This window comes from Periplaneta americana, chromosome 8 (assembly GCF_040183065.1).
Source record: "Periplaneta americana isolate PAMFEO1 chromosome 8, P.americana_PAMFEO1_priV1, whole genome shotgun sequence".
NCBI classification, from domain to species: Eukaryota; Metazoa; Arthropoda; class Insecta; order Blattodea; family Blattidae; genus Periplaneta; species Periplaneta americana.
Window position 1 is genome coordinate 159,101,408 of NC_091124.1, and position 20,410 is coordinate 159,121,817.

Genomic DNA, 20,410 nt, shown 5'->3' on the forward strand with positions numbered 1-20,410 from the left:
TAAACCCACACGTATTAAAAAGTAGCATCAATTTCCTTCAAAACAACTGATTTATTATACAACACTACTTAAATTCACGAAGTAAACTGAACTGCATTCAGACATAAACTGTTGTTTACATAATGTTACAAAATACAACAGTATATGGACTTCGAAACCTACTGATATGTTGCAACTCTGCTGCTATGAGCAAACTTCAGTGACATGGGTAACATTACTAATTTTGATATACAGTATATTTAGAATATAAAATATTTATTGCACACTTAAATTACCAGTAAACATTCTCAAGAAAGTAACACTAATTCCTAGAATTTGTATACATGAAGTACACAAAAATACCCTTTTCTCATCATTATACATCTGAAATTTCCATGATGCAATGGTGTTGACTTACTTTAGAATTAATCAACCAGTTTTAAGTCAAAAATGGAATTAATTTGATCTGTTCAAAAGCAAAAAAGTCGCAGAATCTACCTGAACAAAGGGGAATACATTTCGAAAACAATGAGTTAATGCAGATAATATTACTCACAATGTTCAGGGGATTTTGAACTTCATCAAAATCTCCGATGATTAATTGATGAAAAGCAAACACCAATTCTTAATATAAAGATTTTGTCATTGTTCTACAGAGGGTGCCAAAAAAATGTATACACTCTTTCAATGACTACAACGTTAAAAATTATTATGATACAGAAAAGTTTCAAAATTAAAATAATGTGAACTAATGTACAAACCAGTCATTTATTGAAAGTGTACAAATTGTTGGCCATTGTGGTCCAGGCACAGCTGATAATGCTGACCAATGGAATCCAAAACGTTCCTATCATTTTGACTGGTATTTGGGCACATTCTCTTTCAATGACTGACTCGATTATAGCTGGTTTTGTGCTATAAACATGTGCTTGATATGTCCCCACAGAAAAAAATCCATCGGAGTCAAATCTGGTAAGCAAGGGGAGTACTCAGTGCTACCTCTTCATCCTATCCATCTGTTCTGCAGGTGTCCATTAAGATAGGCCTTCACATCGTGTGGTAGTGGGGATGTGCTCCATCCTGCTGGAAGTACCATTCTTCATTCCTAAACATCTCTTCGATGCATGGCATGGCGGATTCCTTTAGCAAGTTGAGGTAAATTGCATCAGTCATACTACCATAAAAAAAGAAAGGTCCAATTAAACCAAATGCTGATAAACCACACTACACTGTAACTCCTGGTAAGTTCACATGGTGTTCCACTGTCAGGGGGCTTGTTAGATGCCCAGTAGGTGCAATTGTAACGATTAATTGAGTCATTTAACTTAAACGTGGCCTCATCACTCAAAGCAATCTTGTATGGAAATTGATCCGCACATTTTGCTTGGTACCACTCACAAAATTCAATTCTCCGGTCATGATCATCTTCATGGAGAGCGTGGACGAATCTAGGAATAAAACTTTTCCATTGAGCACGCTTCAAAGCGTGATGGACACTCGATTTTGAAAGTCCTGTCTCACAAGCTGCTTGCCCAACAGATTTTCTAGGAGATTGCTGAAACCTTTCGATGACTTCTCTTTCTCTTGTGGGGCTGGTGGATGTTCGTGGTCTTTCGGAATTGTTCTTACGGATATTCTGAACAGTTCCTTCACCTTCAAACTTATCTCGCAAACAAACAATTGTGAATCGCGTTGGTGAATCTCATTGAAACTCCATTCTAAACCGTCTTTGCACTTCACTTATGTCCTCAGTCTTCCTGTAGCACTTTAGAATGAATTTTCTTTCCTCAAAGTTTATTCTGACTTCAGCCATTATTTTAAGCAATCACACTTGAAAAAATTTTAAAAAGTGAGTTAGTTATGAGCTATTAAATAATGTATACATTTTTTTGGCACCCTCTGCGTATAAACTTTTAACACTTATATAATCACTGATTACCTTTGTTGCTCCTTTACGTGGTAAAACGAGTTCAGTTCTTGAGCTTTCGTTACTGTTTCTATTTCAATTGATTCAATCGCATCTCAATAAGACTTTCAGCATGTCAACACAGTGAAACAATGACACTTTATTGATGAACATTGCAAAGAGTTTTTTCTTAACATGTAACAGCTTCATTGTAAACTATAAAGAAGTCACCAGCTTTGCTTAGACGAATAACTGCATTCCCCAGGCTTGCAATCTCCTGAGCTCCTAACAGTAATAATCCTAGTTTTTTTTTCTCTCTCTCTGTGAGGTGGGAGGGGAACATCCCTGTGCATCGCGACGTGAGGTCTATTGTGCACCCCTGGGATGAGTTGCAAGCCCCCTGACAGCACCCACACTGAACCAACCTAACCGCTAACACTCTGAGGACCAGTCCCACCATTATTCCAAGTCCTTATACCATTCCACCCTCAATAGCCTCCCGCCCCACATTCCTCCCTCAAACTGTCTGAGGTGTAAAGTGGGTTCCACTGCTGGGTCACCAGCTACCACACTTGACATATCTATGGAGGCCGGCCGAGAGCGTCAGAAGCTTCAGAGAGCCGGCGCAGGCATGATCTGAAAACCAAGGAAGACAACCGGAATGATGAGGAAAGGATGATGAGGGAGGAAAGGAAATGGCGAGAATGAGTGTGGTTCCATACACCTGATCAAATTACCTGATATTCATCCATAGGAGTTAACAAAAGTTAACATACTTTTGTTTCCAAGATAACACTCCTATCAACAGAGAAAGCAACTACGAATATTTTTTTACTTGTTTATTTAATGACGCTGTATCAAGTACGAGGTTATTTAGCATCGATGGAATTGGTGATAGCGAGATGATATTTGGCGAGATGAGGCTGAGGATTCGCCATAGATTACCTGACATTTGCCTTATGGTTGGGGAAACCTTGGGAAAAACCCAACCAGGTAATCATCTCATGCAAGAATTGAACTCGTGCCCGAGTGCAACTCCTCATTGGCAGGTAACACCTTAGCCGACTGAGCTACGTCTGTGGCTCTCACTAATTTTTTTCAAACTTTATTTTACCTGTAATTATAACATAAGCAACAATCGCGCATCCATCAGAGGAGAGGCTAAGGGGGTTCAAGCCCCCCCTCATCAAAAGAAAGTGTAGGGGAGAAAGGAAGAAAGAAGAAAGGTTTTTAATGCCTTGGCGTATCTGTATCTGTAATTGTGGAAAGTGTGTGATCTTTGAAATAAAAGTACATAGGAAAAACAATCAGTCACAATCTCATAAGGGTGATGTCATAATCTAATTCAGTATATTACCACAGTCTACTATATACAGTCACGAAGCTTGGGACGATTTTTTGCAAATCTCGTGATAGTTGCTAGCCGCTTGGAGCGCTGTGAGTACTAGGAACAATAGACTGTGCCACAGGCATCGTGATCTAATACAGGCTGTAAGGCAGACCATGTAACTCGCTTAACCCGATCACGAAGGCTGGCGTTTCAACCATATAAATTAGTCACAGATACAGTAACATATGTTTCTCTAAAATGTAGTGTAATTCCATTAATAAAATTTAAAACAATGATTATGAGACACTTCAGACATAATTCACTTGCGAGTTAAGATGTAATATTATTTATGGTATGAAAATTACGTTGTTCATATGTGTAATTGAAATCACAATATAAATTCTTTTTTATTAAAACTCAAAATAGCTTCCATTTTAAACTTGAAATGTTGACGCGAACAGATTATGTTAACATGTAAAATTCTCTTCACATTAAAATAACACAGTTTTGTAATTATTTCTGCAACAAATTATGTAACAAGAAGTAAACGGAACTTATGGACACATTACACTAAATAAAGCTTAGCAATAATAAGCAATAAAGTTACAATATAATATTTCACTGAGCTCCATACACTGAAATAGAAACCCCGAACAAACATTACGGCCTGGTCTAGATCGAAAAAGCATTGACTTTACCGTATTTCACATTTTTGTGAAAATGCTATGTAAACTATGAAATTTTTGTTATCAGTTGTAATAAATGTAAATGGCTAAAATACAATAATTTTAATAATAATATGGAGAAGGAGACGTTTATAGTACTATAAATTGTAAGAAAAATAGGTTAGAGTTATCCTTCTTCCGAAAGATCCAGGAAGGTGAGTTTATAGAATATAATATATATTTTATGAAAATAATATATAAACCTTATGTATTTCATATTTCAATAGTGGAAGGAAGGTGTTAATTTTTTCAAAAGAACACGATATCGAAAGTACAATACATTTTATAGTCTGCTAGGGAAAGAATCTGTCATGAGGCGATAGTAGCGATCCTGGTGGTGAGCAACTATCTATGGATGCGTATTTCAACTGTCTATGTTTGCATATTTAGTAAGTATTAAGCTTCGTGACTGTATATACTAGACTGTGATATTACTCCAAACTTTAGTGTTTTTCTTATCAAAACTGGTAAAGGAATTATCACCACGGATACAGTCATCCTTTCCTACTTTTTTTAATTAGAAACAGCAATAAATTTTGCAGTAATATACTGAATTAGATGATAACATCACCCTTAAGAAAATTGTGATTTTGATTGTTTTTTCCATATACTCTTCTTTTAAACAGGCCTATATGTGAATGGGCTTTTTACAAAAGCTCGCACTTTCTATAATGTACAAAGTTTTGTAACTTTCATTCGGAATGTGTCTGGTAGCTCCAGCCATTCGATCACATCTCATTGAAGCAGTCTGTACTTCTCCAACCATCCATACTTCACGTAAGGATACACCTATACAGCTTTAATGCTGCTCTAAGACAGTGATTTATAAAGAGCCCACCACCCTCCAAACCATATTTTTGGATGTGCCACTGGTAAGCAATGCTTAAATCAATATATTATTTGAATATTGTATAAAAAAACTTACATTATTTGAAAACTATGTAAAAAAACCTACAAAAACCAAAACTGACAACGTATTATACAGCAGTCAAGATGAATACTGGCAACAAGTGACAATTTCAAGCTACTTTTATCTTAATATGTGTAGGCTTAGATGATATGAGTTCATCAATAAATTCTTGAGAACATTGATGGCTAATACACTGTAAGCTTAGAACACTTCAAAAGTAGCTTAATTAAGTACATTCTATATGAATATTGAAGGGGAGACAGAGGTAAAAATTAATTTTACTTGTGCAAAATAGTTTTCTTCCATCTTGCCTTTAAAATAACTATTCAGCCAATTTACCAGCAAAATGTGAAGTTGTTTGAAATTGTTTCTTTCTGTTATTTTTAAAGCACTGTACCCTCTAATTAAAAAACTGCAGAGTCTTTCTTTCTACCTCCTCTAACTCTATTTTCTATTTGTCTGATGTTTAACTTTAAAATGTATCTTCTTATGTAAAATACTAGGGTAATAAATTTTGACACTGATATTATTAAAATAGCAATGGTTTAATTCTAAGGCATTAATAATAATAATAATAATAATAATAATAATAATAATAATAATAATAATAAGAATATCATCATCATCACTCCGGTATTTAGATAGTGCTATGCCCATGGGCCCAAAAAAAATTGCACTCCCACCAACTAACTTACACAAATCTTAAGCAATTAGCAGTTAACCTGTGAAAAGTGAAGTTGCAAGTAACAACAATTTAACACATGCTACTATCTGAAGCAGGCATCTGTGAAGAAGGAAAACATCGAAAATTTATTTTCTCAGGTCGATTTTTTTTTTCTCAAAATTTTTCTGCTCCGATGAATTTACCGCCCTGGGTCCAGACCCATGTGACCCATGATTAAATAAATATGGGCCTAATCATCATTATCATTATCATTATCATCATCATCATCATCATCATCATACCACTTGATAGTTTAGAAAAACTCGACAAACTTTGTTCCAGTATTCCACTACTTGTTCTTCTGAACTTATAGTGGGTTATTTTATGACGCTGTATAAACATCTCATTATTTAGCGTCTGAATGAAATGAAGTCAATAATGCCGGTGAAATGAGTCCGGAGTCCAGTACCAATAGTTACCCAGCATTTATTCATAATGGGTTGAGGGAAAACCCTGGGAAAAACCTCAATCAGGTAACTTGCACTGACCGGGATTCGAACATGGGCCACTTGGTTTTGCGGTCAGACACGCTAACCATTACTCCACAGGTGTGGACCTCTGAACTTATAACAGCAGGTTTTCCTCTCTAATCTGCATTACCTAATATTAATATATACTGAGTAATCACTGCTCTGAAAATATTGCAATAGACATGACCATGATGCAACTAGTATGGAGGGCACTGTTATCATGAACAGATGTCTCTGCATTAGTTGCCAGTCACTGTACAACTATGATTCGTCTGAGTTTGTCAAAGGAAACATAGTGGGGGCAGGACACTTCAGTGCATATGCTTGGTTGTTCAAAAGCTCTCCACAACTTCAACTGCCCACTAGACTTTCTAGATCTCAAACCTATTGAGCAGTTATAGACTGGTGCGAAACACAAGGTTCGACAACCTGCAACACTGTCATCCTTTATGCCTCTGCAGTATGCACCATCATGCAAAGACAATGATTGAACATACTTCCAAAGGTCTACAGATACCTTATTGGATATGTGTCAGTGTGGATACATGCCTATCTACAGACACGACCATCAAGTATTAGGTAGGCAGCCAAAATTCAGTGATCACTGACAGTATGTTCTTTCTGTTGGGTACACTTAAATGAATAGAAAACGTATATTATGTTTCGTGATTAAAGGCACGGTTAATTAGAAAATTAAGTTGGAGGTTTCAGCAATCTGACAACATCGCTGCTGCTCGTAATAAAGATGTAAGAAGTCAACAAACTCAAGTCTGTTTCGTACGCGAGCCTCCCTCTCTCGCTATGATGTTGCAAACTGCTCATTTCATTCAGTGGCTTGAAAACTAGTGGGTTTTAAATTAAATTTACACGAAAACCGTCCATGCTATTGAAATAAGCCAGAGGGATAAATAATTTTTATTACAGTTTCTACTGATATGAATAAAAATCACGATCCTGCTCGCAATAGTTACCGAATGAGATGATGTTATTTAAATATTTGGGGAAAATATTTTTTTTTTCTGAGAGAATTCTGAACTTTTCATCAATATGGTATTACCACAGTCTAGTAGCTTGAGTTGTGAGGGTGCTAAGAACAATAGACTGTGCCGGTACTATTTTGCATTGTCTGTAATGAGGCGATATTAGCAATCTTGTGGTTAGCAACTATCTATGGATGCATATTTACTACGTATTGAGCTTCGTGACTGTATATACTAGACTGTGGTATTACACTTTTTTTTTCTTACATACAATATGAGCTATTCGCTTTGAAAATCTGCAGGGTTATTTCACTTCCACTTTGTATGTGAAAGAAGATACATTTTTATACCATTTAATTACCCAAAAACTATTGGCATGCTCAACATGAAAATCATTAAAGAACTATATTTACAACATATGATTAAATTGTACCAAAAATAAAAGTTACGTTAAATAATTTTAGAAAATCTATTTTTCATCTCAGTCTCTCCTTAACAATGCCGTATCAACCTCAGCAATTATTAGAGAAATACCAGTGTTGAAAAAACTATCACCTGGCACACAAGTACAACACATGTTCCAAACAAAGAAATATTAACAATTCTATCAGGGGCGGCTTTTGGGGCAGTGCCAGTGTGCCATGGCACCACCAATGAAAGAAACAAAAAATAATATCCTAAAAAGGAGTTGTAATCGTTTATTTCTACACATTTTATTCGTATTTCATCTGCACGAACGTGCGCACAGATCGGGACGCACTCTCAGCGTTTCTCCGAACGTTGGAGCCAGTTCAGTGTGGCACTATCTGCCTCCATATAACACTGTACAAAAGGCTATTGATTCTAGTTTATATGCGTTTCTTATGGCAGACTTTGAGCCGAATTCAATTTGACTCAGTAGTTAACATTCCGCCCACTAGAGCACAGTAATGCAGAAATTTCGCTAGATGGCAGGGTTGTTGACGTTTTCAGGGAAACATCAAGTGCAGACTTGCACGAAAACACAAGTTAAAGTTCCGCGTCAAATCTTAATGTAATGTTGCCAATTCAAAACTAATGCACACAACTTGGATTTGAATGTGTAAATTATTATCCATTTAATTATATTGAATGCAGAGATAGTCAATCATACGAGACGATAAAAGTCACCCTCGGCTCCCTTTATTGCGCATGCGCTATCGGTGAAGAAATTCCGCTTCCGGTGTGACGCTGAGCCCCGTTGTAAGCATAAAAATGTTTTATTTACCGCAGTAATTGTGAACTGGATTTTTTTTACTTTCATTCGAGATTGATGGATTAGTTTTCAAACTTCTGTAATAATGCCTGTGGTATGCAAACATTGCAGTACCATATTTAGTAAACAGTCGAATTTAAACAGACATTTAAGACATGTACATAAAATAGAGCACGTGAACATGATATCGTATCAGTAATATTATATCTTTCTCTTGTAAAATTTCCAGTTTTGGAATTACAAGGTTTTGATCGCCACCCGACGATGAGCCATTAGTTTCACTATCATTAATATAACCCAATTTATCATTGTATTCCCGTTCACTGCACTTTCAGTGGGGACAATTTTCTTTATTAAGCATTTATCCATTATCAGTAGTTATATAGCCGTTGCTAATCAATTAACGAGCACACACCTACGACGACGATCATAACAAAAAAAAAAAAGCAACCTAAAAACGAGTGTTGATAATAGTTAGTTTTAAATTTTGGGTAATTAAGTAGTAATCACCAGCCAGGCCATCTTCCCGTAATAGAGATCCAGGATAGATACATTACCAAGTATATACATATATTTTAATAATTGTGTAGAAACAAACCATCGACAGGTCATACGGCCAGGCCATCATCTTACTACAACAGAGATCCAGGGTGTAAAGTGGATACTGGATGACAAGTTAATCATATACAAACGAAATTTAATAAAAGAAAATACATATGATAACGAAGGTGCCCTGGACCTCTATTGCGGGAATATGGAGGCCTGGCCGATTATTACTACATAATTACCATACACTGTTAATTAACTGTTAGCTCTGTGTTATTTCCGCTTGGTAAGACTTAGGACCATTACTGTTCGATCCCAATAGTTCATAGATTTGAACTGAACTACAAAAATGTGGATCATGGATAGAGAAGTGAAGTCACTCTGTTGCATGTGTGAAGATTCACCGATCTCAAATTCAGGAAAGATAGCGGCACTGTGAATTGCTTTACTAACATGTTCGACAGCTGACCTCCTCTATCAGTGATTTAGATGGATAAAAACATTTAGGGCCTACAGGAACTCATAAAGTTAGTGGTATGTTCTCTAATTTACCATGATATTTAAAATGCTATTGTTCTAAGGGTGTCCCGATTTGTTCTTTTGGATGGTTCCTTGTCCATTTTGTTACTCAACTGTGGAATAATAAATAATAATGAATATAGGTCTATACCGGTAATAATAAAAAAAATATATATATCTTCTTTTTTCCGAGATGTTCCAGTCGAACCAAACCACTACTCTCTATAGAGTTCAAATAATAATCTTTGGCCTATAACCTACTTCAGCTTTCAAACAAATTAATTCAATTTTTGGCTAAACTAGTGCTGAAGTAGTTCCCCGCTTATATATATGTTGCATATACGAATCTGTGACAGGTTAGATTTGGTTAGTTTAGGGTTTTGTTACGCCATGCATATATTTGTCTATGATGCATATACGATCAACTGTATCTACATAAAAAGAAACCCTTATAAATTCAACAATTTTCACTTCCGAAATCACCAGAACTACTTCAGCGCTAGTTTCGCCGCTTTATTTACATAGGAATATCTCTTCGAATTGTTAACAAGGCTGAGATCACTCTTAATTTTACTGGATGTGATGCCCCTGGTTTTATAAATTTGGACACAAAGTGTCTTGCAGCCCCTCTGAAGCTGGCACCTACGTTTGGTGATATTTATTTGCATATCACGAGATTCGTAAGTTGGTTTGCAGTTGAAATATACAGAACTACCTCAGCGCTAGTTCTTGCCGCCCCTCTGAAGTTGTAGATGGAATATTGTGTTAGCCAAGTTTAATATCAATACTACCACCAGAAATTAACTCTTAATACATATAGCCTATCAAGACTTATGAGGAAATATTCTGGAATACAATTATACGAAAATAACGTTTGACTTGGATAACAGGATCTGGAGTAATAATTGTGAAATCTATCAATGCACTATTATTATAATTACGTAACTTGTATCACCGAAATGTAAATAATATATGATCGTGACGAAGGTGAATCACAGTCTAATACTTATGTATTAGACTGTGGGTGAATCTAGAATGCGGTGAATAAAACAATTTTTATGCTTACAACGAGGCCCAGCATCACACCGGAAGCGGAAATATTACACCGATGGCGCATGCGCAAAAAGAGAGCCGAGGGTGACTTTTATCGTCTCGTGTCAATCATGGTTCTTTTTAGAAAGATTTTTTTTTTCATATTGTGTAACACTATTTGTTAATTTTGTGTAATATTTGTTTTATTTCGTGGCAACTAAATCGCTACACTGTTGCTAGTATTGATGCTTTTGTTAACAATACATGAGATTTGTGCAGGACATGAACATGTGTTATTCAGGCTGATGCCTTAGATTCATCGGCCTGTTTAAATAAAGTGCAAACGTGTTCATTTATTATATATATCATTGGTCATCTCGTGTGTTTTTGCCAGTAACTTTACTAGTTATAAAAGTTACTTGTATTTGACTTAACAATACTGAGAAAGTTTTGCATTATCTGTATTTGTAAATTTCGTTATTAATTTCGGAAATGTTATTGTAACTGTTACTAGGTACATTATTAACTGCACACCTGGTAAAATAGCTGGTTTAATTAATGTGTTTTATATAACATAATGTAAACGTGACCTGTGATTATCATCTTTTACTTGGGTGATTTGCGTGCAATCATTTTTTTTGGCACCACTACCAGAATGCCTCACCGGCCGCCACTGAATTCTATCAACAATTTATTACAATAAATACAATGGAACCTATAGTTCTGGTATCACCCAGTCACCCTTATAAGCTGCTTGTCTCATTAGTCCAACCTTACAAAGGCTACAGTAGAACCCCAATTTTTCGCATTTAATGTTAAATTTTCAGGGTCCCAGTAATTATTATGAAGGATTAACGTAGGCCTACTTCTAAATTCGATTTAACATTATTCTCTTTGCTGTAAAACCCTCATTTTACGTTAAAAATTATTCTTAAATTATGTTTTTAAATCTCGACTAATGAAAAAATAAATGCATTTCTAATCATTGTGCTAAGTACACATTTTTTTATGTCTTTGCAACACTGCTACTTTGCTGCCACATGTTAATGGAGTGGGCCACGCATTCCCCACTCCCTCACTGAACCTACACAAAGATGTGTGCCTGTTCATCTGCTAATTTCCAACCTTTAGGAGAACCAATCACATTCAATGACGGATGTAGAATTCATCCATCACAATACACAACTAAACAGCATTAGTCTCTTCTTGTTTTTGTTCTGCTCATTGATGTTCGTCATGAGAGTGCTATTACAATGAAGAGATACAATTGTTTTCACTGTTACAATACATATCACTAGAAAACAATGGCTGCGGAAAGAAAATGTTTTCTATTGCGGAAAAAGTTAATTTAATTCGCAAAATTAAAAAAAAAATCAAAATGCAAAAATTTTCGAAATTGTGAGAAGATTTGATAGGCTCTCAGCTTCCCTTTAATCATCCTCTTTTTTTTTTCTCCCCAGTGTTATCTATAATTTACTTATTGCAGCTTTTTTGCAATTGAATTTTCTCAAAAGCATTTAAAAATGTTTAAACAATAATAGCAAATCCCTATTTAATGTAAACCTCCATTTAAGATTAATTATTCTGAGTCCCCAGAAAAACGTTAAATAGAGGTTCTACTGTATATATTAAATAACAGCCAAACACAAAAGCCGCATAGGTTGCATAATAATATGTGCATTTACAGTTTTATTTTAATTGTACGTTTTTATCTTCTTGGTATATCAAAAATAGCAAAATTATTTTTAGAATACAGGATGGCTCAAGCAGTTGATGGAGGCGTCAGAAAGATTAAAAAGCTCTCATTTTCGTGAAAAGTGATATACATGTGTTGAAATATATAAAAAAAAAATTGTATCCACCTTTCAAGCGACCTCCTTCTCTTAATAGTACATCCTAAAGTCGCTTAATAGAGGTTTAAATGTCCCTATTACAAATGCATTACCACTATTTCAATTAGATAGTCCCAACATTGCCCCCAAACTATGTATCATCCTGTACACAAGATAGTATGTGCAATGCTGCACTGTTTATTCTGATCTTCTCACACAAACTCAACATACGCACTTCACTTTTTCACTATTTAAATGTATTCTGTGTCCACTTAGTGTCACAATGCAAGCTATACTTCTTATTTTATACTCTCTGTCGTGTGGACGGACATAACTCATGTACAAGTACATTTGTATAAATATGATGAAAAGGAACATAACGGTTGTAAGTACAAAAAATTGGTCCATTAAACTCAATTCATTTGTATGTTTTTTCTTTTGTCTCTGAAACGCAAACAACATTCTGTGATGATTGTAGGTACAGATGTGTGCATAACAAGGTTCTTGTTAAATTTAACACTGTTGTTTGGGTATGACTTAATTCATATTACAACTACATTCTTCTACAATACAAAATCACTAAATTCCTATTAAAAAAATCAGTTTCTCTCTTTTTATGGGACTTAAATAAAATGTGGAGTTGTTAAACAGTGACCCCAATTCCATGCCTCAATGGTCTGTAAAAAGCCTAACTGTACCCTATCCCTAGCAGTGTTCTCCTTTCCTTATTTTTATTTTTCTTCTCCACTCCACCTCTGCCATAAAGATAAAATTTCATTCATCCTTTTCAAATAAGTTTCAACTTTCACGACAGTAAAAGTAATTGAAGAGTTCGCGGGAAAAACAATGAATGTCACATTTTTGTTAAGGATTAGGTGATGATCTAATTGAGTCTATAACTGCAAGATGTAGTGCTGTTTCTATAGAAAATAAAGGAAAGGATTACTGTATTCGTGGTGATAATTCTCCTTTTTACCATTTTTCATAAGAACAACATTAAATTTCGCAGTGATCCATTTGAATTAGATAATGACATCAACCTTAATAAAACTGTGACATTCATCGTTTTTCCCGCGAACTCTTCAATTGCTTAATGACTACTTCTACCACAACGAAAGAATCCACTTCTGACATTTTTAATAAAGCACGGGGTAAGTACAGGCCATAGTGTGACACTGTAGTTAGCAGTACTCTCTCTCCCTTCCCCCAGAGGCAGACAGGTGACAATTGAAGTGTGTTTTTGCAAAGTGACTAATCTCCAATTTTTTAATTTTTTGGAGTTTACCATAGAAATATATTGAGAGGGCCTTCCTTGAACATACTAAGCAGAAATTACTTTCAAAAGACATTAATCTCGGTTTGGAAAGCAATAGAACATTGATATTATTTCCAATATGACATATTTCCATGCTGTTTTTATTTTCAAGGAGTCGCATTTCCACAGGCCCAGTAGGAATGCTCCATATAGTCACGTGATCATGTGTTGTATCGTGGTGGATGCTTGTTAGTCTGCTTTCTGTGATTGCGATTATGTACTTTTATATATATATATATAATAATAATAATAATAATGCCAACATTATCTTCAAAATAAGCGAGAAAAAAAGACTCTAAATCCATCAGAATGAAAGAAAAATAGAGAAAAGACTCAAAGATGTCCAAGTGATGGTCGCCCGCCAAGACTCGGGCATAAACATGGCAATGGACGATGAGCCAAGCTACAAAATTAAATGTACAAGACATGAGGTGGTTCCATTCACTGTTTTATTCGTTCAAGAATAAAGTGGAACAAAACAATTTCATCACAAATTCTATTTTAGTGCAAAAACAGCAAGACAAAGAGGCCAAGGTGAAAAAACAAATTGCCTGTTTATTATAACCTAATATGTGCAATCAGATGATGGAAATAAAATAAAAATATGTTGTGCAACAATGTGTAGGATTCTGCGAATTAATCCAAAACTGATAGACTTGCTGGATTTTACTTCAAAAATGGGTACACAAGAGAAGATAGAAGGGGAGGTAAACTGAAGAATCCAATTATCATTATTGTATTAAAACCATTTTTCTACACAGCTTTGACTACTCAAATGGTGCATATATAAAATACTACAGAAATGATTTACTTATAGCCACAATACCTTGAATTCTTTAAATAATGAAAAAAAAAAAAAATCTTCAAAGAAAATGTAAATAAAAGATGTTTAATTTCAAAATGACTTAAATCCAGGTCATGTAATCCCAGTTCCACCAATCCCATGAGTGTGTGATTTTTTCATTTCCGTCAATAGATTTGTAATAATAGACAGCAGTCATATGCCAAAAATGAAGTTTCCATTTTAAATTTTACATGGTATATTTTAAATTGCTCTTTTGTGAACATTATGATTTTATGGAGAAACGTCACTTTGGAAATATATCCTTCAATTGAGCTAAAGACCTACGTGGCAATACCATCTTCAAATGTCATGTGGCACTGGAAAGATTAGTGACGAATCCAGTTCCTATTGACTAGTCAGTGTAGGTAGCAGGTAGAAGGGAGTTCAAAAACAGACATTACAGCACTGTCAGAAGTTTGTTCTTTCCTTGCGAGAGCTTTAACAAAATGTAGTAGTATCAACCTACAAATGAATAAAATTAAATTGTGGCTTTCCTAAGTCATGGCTTAATATACCCTCTATATGTCGTAAGAACATGCAATATATGCATTTCAATTATGGCAATATTTTTTGATTCAAAGAAAATTAATATTAATTCATTTAACTATCATCTTAAAAAATGTACAAAATGAAGTTTCCTGTAAGATATACCCTCTGTATGGTCCGAAGATATGCAATGATTACATCTCAACTATAAAAGTATTTCTAGATCCCAAGAAATCAAACTTCACTTAACTATCATCTTAACAAATGTACACAATGAAGTCGTGCCTTTTCTGTCAGATACACCCTCTATATTTCGTAAGGAACATGCTATGAATACATTACAAAGAACTGTAGGAATATTTCTAGTTGTCAAACAATTATACCTCACTAAACTGTCATCAGAAGCAATTCAGAACGCATTACGAACTAATATCGAACATTATTCAACACAGGCACTAGTTAAGTACATTCTCAGAACTAGTTTGGAAATTTACATTGTTGGAACATTTGTTGAACTGTTCTTTTTATGGATTTCTAAGTTTCTTCTCATATTAAAATTATATTTATCTTTCGAGCTTAATTCGTCATAATATATACCACTATCACCTTCCAAATCACTCATGATCGACTTTTTTTTTATTTTAACCTGCCCAGTTTCGAAGCATTTTAACCTCAATTTCAAATTATGCCATCTGCGCATGCATCAGCAGTTCAAAATTCCCAGTCCCTACTCTTAATCAAGAACTAATTTCACTCGTTCTGAACAAGTTCCAAAGTAAGTTGGAACAGGAAACTGGGAGTTCAGAATCAATTCAAGTCTTGTTGGAATGCACATTGAGACACTGCATGAACAGGCAGTTTAGATTCAATTCTGAACCATGCTGGAACAAACCTCTAATGTACAAAATTTAAGTTCTGGCTTTCCTGTAAGATACACCTTCTGTATGTTCTGAGAATATGCAACGAATATATCACAACTGCAACAGTATTTCTACATCCTCTATTAACTACCATCCTAATAAATGTACAAAACGAAATGATAGATTTCTTGTAAGATACAACCTCTGCATATTCTGGGGGACATGCAATAAATACATCCTAATTGTGAGAATATTTCTATACACTAAGAAGTAATACTTAATTATAATCTGAATGTATTCTGTCCAGCCTTTAAATACACTACCACTCTCTGGACGACCTGGAAATGAGGCATCCAGGGGAATTGTCCACAACACGTCACTCCCTTTTTCATTCCCGAAATAAAATGGGTCGGTCTTAGAGACATGTGGATGAAACAGGATGGTGCCACTAGTCATATGGGATTAGCGCCAATGGCAAGCAACCCTTAAATAATTCCCTGGACACCACATTTCCAGATTCGGCAATATACATTGGCCATCAGATCTCTGGATCTAACCACACCAGAATACTTCTTGTGGGGTTAACTAAAGGAAAAATAATAATAACGGAAGTGCGTACAATGTGCAGGATAATATATTATTTTAGCTTTCGCTGCTGCAGAACTTGGTCAGTGAAACTAAGCGGTTTTTACACTCCATCACATGGTATCTTCCACATAGTTCGTCACACAGTAAACACATGCACTCTTCATTAGGGTCGTGAAAGCTGGTGTTGCGGCATATTTTGAAGTGGAAGCTGTGGGTCGCAAATCTGGTCACCTGATGTCTCTGTAGATAGTTGGCCTCCTTCCAGTCCTCTCTGGCCATGGCGTCCGTGACATAAAACTCCTCCCATATTTCTGCTTTCTTACGTTGGTGTTCGAGGACGGTGCTCTCGTATGCTGATGTTGATGGCAGTAGGAATTGCAGCCGTAGGTCTTCTAGTAACATAGGTTCTCTGGTTAGCTCATAGACGATTCTGGATGGTGCAAATCTGGACAGGCCAAGTACCTGTTTCAGATATGTCGCTTTCACTTTCTCGAGGTCCTTCAGGTTACCTTTGGTGAGGTATTGCCAGACAATATCGAGGCCATATGTGATGATAGGCACTATTTTAGCCGTGAAGATTTTCATCGCCGTTTCCAACAAGATCCTGGTTAGGTACTGAATGTCGTTCATGGCGATCATTGCCCCTGCCACTCTGTCTTTGATATGGACTCCGTATCTCGATCCATTTTGTTGCAGGGTTATCCCAAGGTATTTAAAAGTCTTTACGTAGGTCAGTGGCTCGCCCTCCAGGTATAGCACGTCTGCTGCCGCTTGTGAAGGAAAAAGTATGTAAGTTACCATGATAGCAAATATGATTGTTGAATTCAAAGAAAATGTCCGGAGGGAGATAGAGGCCATTCCAGCCGATTTGCTGCATCCCACACTATGGAGGGTATAGCTAAGAGAATACAAGAATGTTCTCGTCAAGGTGATGCCCATTTACGGGATGATGTAGTATTCAAATGATGAAATGGTGCTGAACTCCTGTATTTTGGTCATGAGTTACACATAGTGCTTAATAAATGTGGTTCTTCCATGTCTGGAAACATGCATTTGAAATATGTCCCATCAATATTCTCCAACCTATAATTGTTGGATATTATTTCTTCACAATCCTTTTCTTTCCTTCCTTCTTGCTCTCTTTACTTTTTAAGTTGATTCAATTTGTGCTCAGACTAGACAAATTAAAACATTATTAAATACCGTAATATATTCTGCTGCAGACAACAATAAAGGACAAATGCCACATAATTAAAATAAATACACTTGTAAGTGTATTACCTTGCACATTTGTCAAAAACGCAAAAAAAAAAAAAAAACAATAATTATTGCAGAAATATACATTTAAATGTATACAGTTCTGTGAATCATCAAAAATCGATGAGAGAGAGAGAAATAAATCTTTCAGCCTTAATAAGAATGACCACGAGGATCCAGAAATTAATAGCAAATAAAATATAATGAATTAAATATGAATACTGTTACAAAAATAAAATGTAATAATTAAGCACCACTGATTATCAATTATAAAATAAAATCTTAGAAGATGACCTAAAAATTATACTTATAAATAAATTATTTTATTTAAAATTAGCATATCCTTAATTAAGAACTTCTGAATGGTAGTATAATCTGCAGGGAATCTTTAAGAATTTGCGAGATGATTTTTTGAGCTTCAAAAGATGGTATTGATAATTGTTTTAAAAAATGATATGTAAATTTTGGTAATGAACTCCGCGCACCAAAAAATAAACCTGTCACTGATCAATTGAAGAGAGGGCTGTTATACTTGGCACTAAGGTAGGGAATACAAGGCTCATAAATGGCCCTCTTTTCATGATCAACCTGATGAGCTTGGTTTAGATCTCTCTCCATGCGTACAGTTGGATCTATGTTAATAGCCATTTGTTATTGCCTGTTTATTGCTATTATATCTGCTCTTCTGTGAGAGTCGTTTTCAGAAATTCAGTAGATCTCTTCATGAACTTCCCAACCCTTGTTCCGAAGAAGACAGGCAATGGCTCCACGGACTCTACGATGCCTGTTGTTATGCAATAACTCTCTTTTCCGACAAAAGCCCAACACATGGCCAAGAGTTTCTGTCTCGTTGCAGCGAGGATGACGGCAACAGGTCATATTGAAAGCTCTGCCAGGAACGGAGCGCACTACAGTAAGGTTGCAGGACTTCTTGATTGCATTAATATATTCCGAAGACGATAAATTCTTTTTGGTGCTGACCCATGAATTGGCTCTTGGATAGTCTTCATAGATGACCGGGATTCAAACGAATCTCTATCACAATTCATCAATATGCTGGCTTCAGGAATTTTCAGGTGCTTGAGGGCAGTTTTCTTCTTCTCTTCAAGATTCCTGACAAGGAGATCTTTATGTGTTAGACCGCTTGATCGGTTTCGTCTTCTGGAGCTGATGAGGTGTAGATGTCAAAACTGAACTTTCCAGTGTTTCTTGAAGCATCCTTCAGATCAAGAGATTATAATGCAGTCTGTTCAGATTCCATCTTTCTGCATGCCTTCTCCAACTGATTTTATTGATACCCAGTAATAGGTATTTATGGAGATCAATTTTATCATTTGTGTTTTTTTAATATTGATGTTGGCGGAGATTGTTGGAGATTGATATGTACTCTTGGCAGAGATTAATGGAAATTTTTCAAAATAAAATTATTTTGGAATTGAAGGATTAACTCAGTGTGAATATTATTTTCCAAATAATTAACATTAAAGGTTCGTTGGATTCTGATAAAGGTGCGGTATGGCCAATAGACAATACTTCTTGGATTGAGACTGTATTTAACACACATTCATTAAAAACGAAAAAAACTTGCAGCCCTCAAATTAACACTTTCAAATTATTAGTGAAATGCTGAATTCTCCATCTTTTGAATTCACTAATGTAATCAGAACACCTGAAATACCACGTAATGTAGCCTACTTGGATATATTACAAATTCAAGAGAAAAAAAAATTCGAAAAAAAAAATCTCAGGATATGAAATTCGCTATAAAACGACACAATAGTGATAATTCACGAATGTGTTCATATTTCGCTATTACAACTCTATTTCGTGATTTGTCGCAATTGTTTTATCCGCATATTATTAATCAGAATTATTTAATACGTAAAGATTAGTAAAAATCTATTGTACATCTATTATGTCGTGATTTTCGCGATCTCCATAAATACCCGGCCCTGTTGATACCATATCCTACATTTAGTTTTTGTCAGATGTCCTCATTCTTCCTATGTCCCAATAGTGCATGTCTTAATATTAGTCCAGTTGATCGATGTGTGTTCACCTCTCAATGCACTATCAAACTAATACATAGGCCTATATTTATCCTGTATATCTACCAAACACAATTCTTTTACATGAATGAATGACATAGTGTTCAGAACCATAATTTTACCACGAAGTAATGAATCGATACACTGTGATACTGTACTATTAACGACCTTTCTTGAGACTGATATTACCAGACTACATGGTCTAATTCTAAACATTTCATAATGACAAAGTTTTGTAAATTGCAATAAGATGTTCTTACAGAGGGGACATACTTCTACAGAAAAGCACCACTTCATTGGTTACAATAGATTCAAGATAGTTATATCACGTAACAGAAAATTAAAGAAACGAAAGACACATTAACAATCAAATAAAATTTAAAAGGGCCCAGCCTTAGCATAAAAGAAAAATTTTTTTAAAGTTTACTAAACTATATAAAAAAAATGGCAGTTTTGCAGTAATTTGTGGCAAGACAATTTCTCTACAGACAGAATTAGTCCTTCCCTAAATTCCGAAAAGCAGCGGAGAAAATACTTTAAATGTAAGCATTGTCGTCATCATTATCATTACTCTTTAATATTTTATTTAATAACTCATTTTAATTTAAATACTATCCACAATTACTGAGATGTGGGGATAATTTTTAAGCAAATAGCGATGAATTTGAGTGAAAACTGATGTAGCCAATTCAGATAATTTTTCTTTTATATGTTTAGAGTAACAAAGGCACTATGGTAAACAAATAAGTAGAGAGATGATTTTCGATGTTGAAGATTCCAGTTCAAACTAAGATACTAAAATAGTATGGATATGTAAAAAGTTTG

General features: G+C 35.2%; 1 long non-coding RNA gene across 1 annotated transcript in view; it reads left to right on the forward strand.

Annotated features, from left to right (window-relative positions):
* LOC138705195 (uncharacterized) overlaps positions 1-20,410 on the forward strand; it is a 166,454-nt gene that overhangs the window by 139,252 nt on the left and 6,792 nt on the right. The window contains exon 2 of the long non-coding RNA XR_011333656.1: positions 1,007-1,134. This is a non-coding gene — a long non-coding RNA (uncharacterized lncRNA). The remainder of the gene's footprint in view (positions 1-1,006; positions 1,135-20,410) is intronic.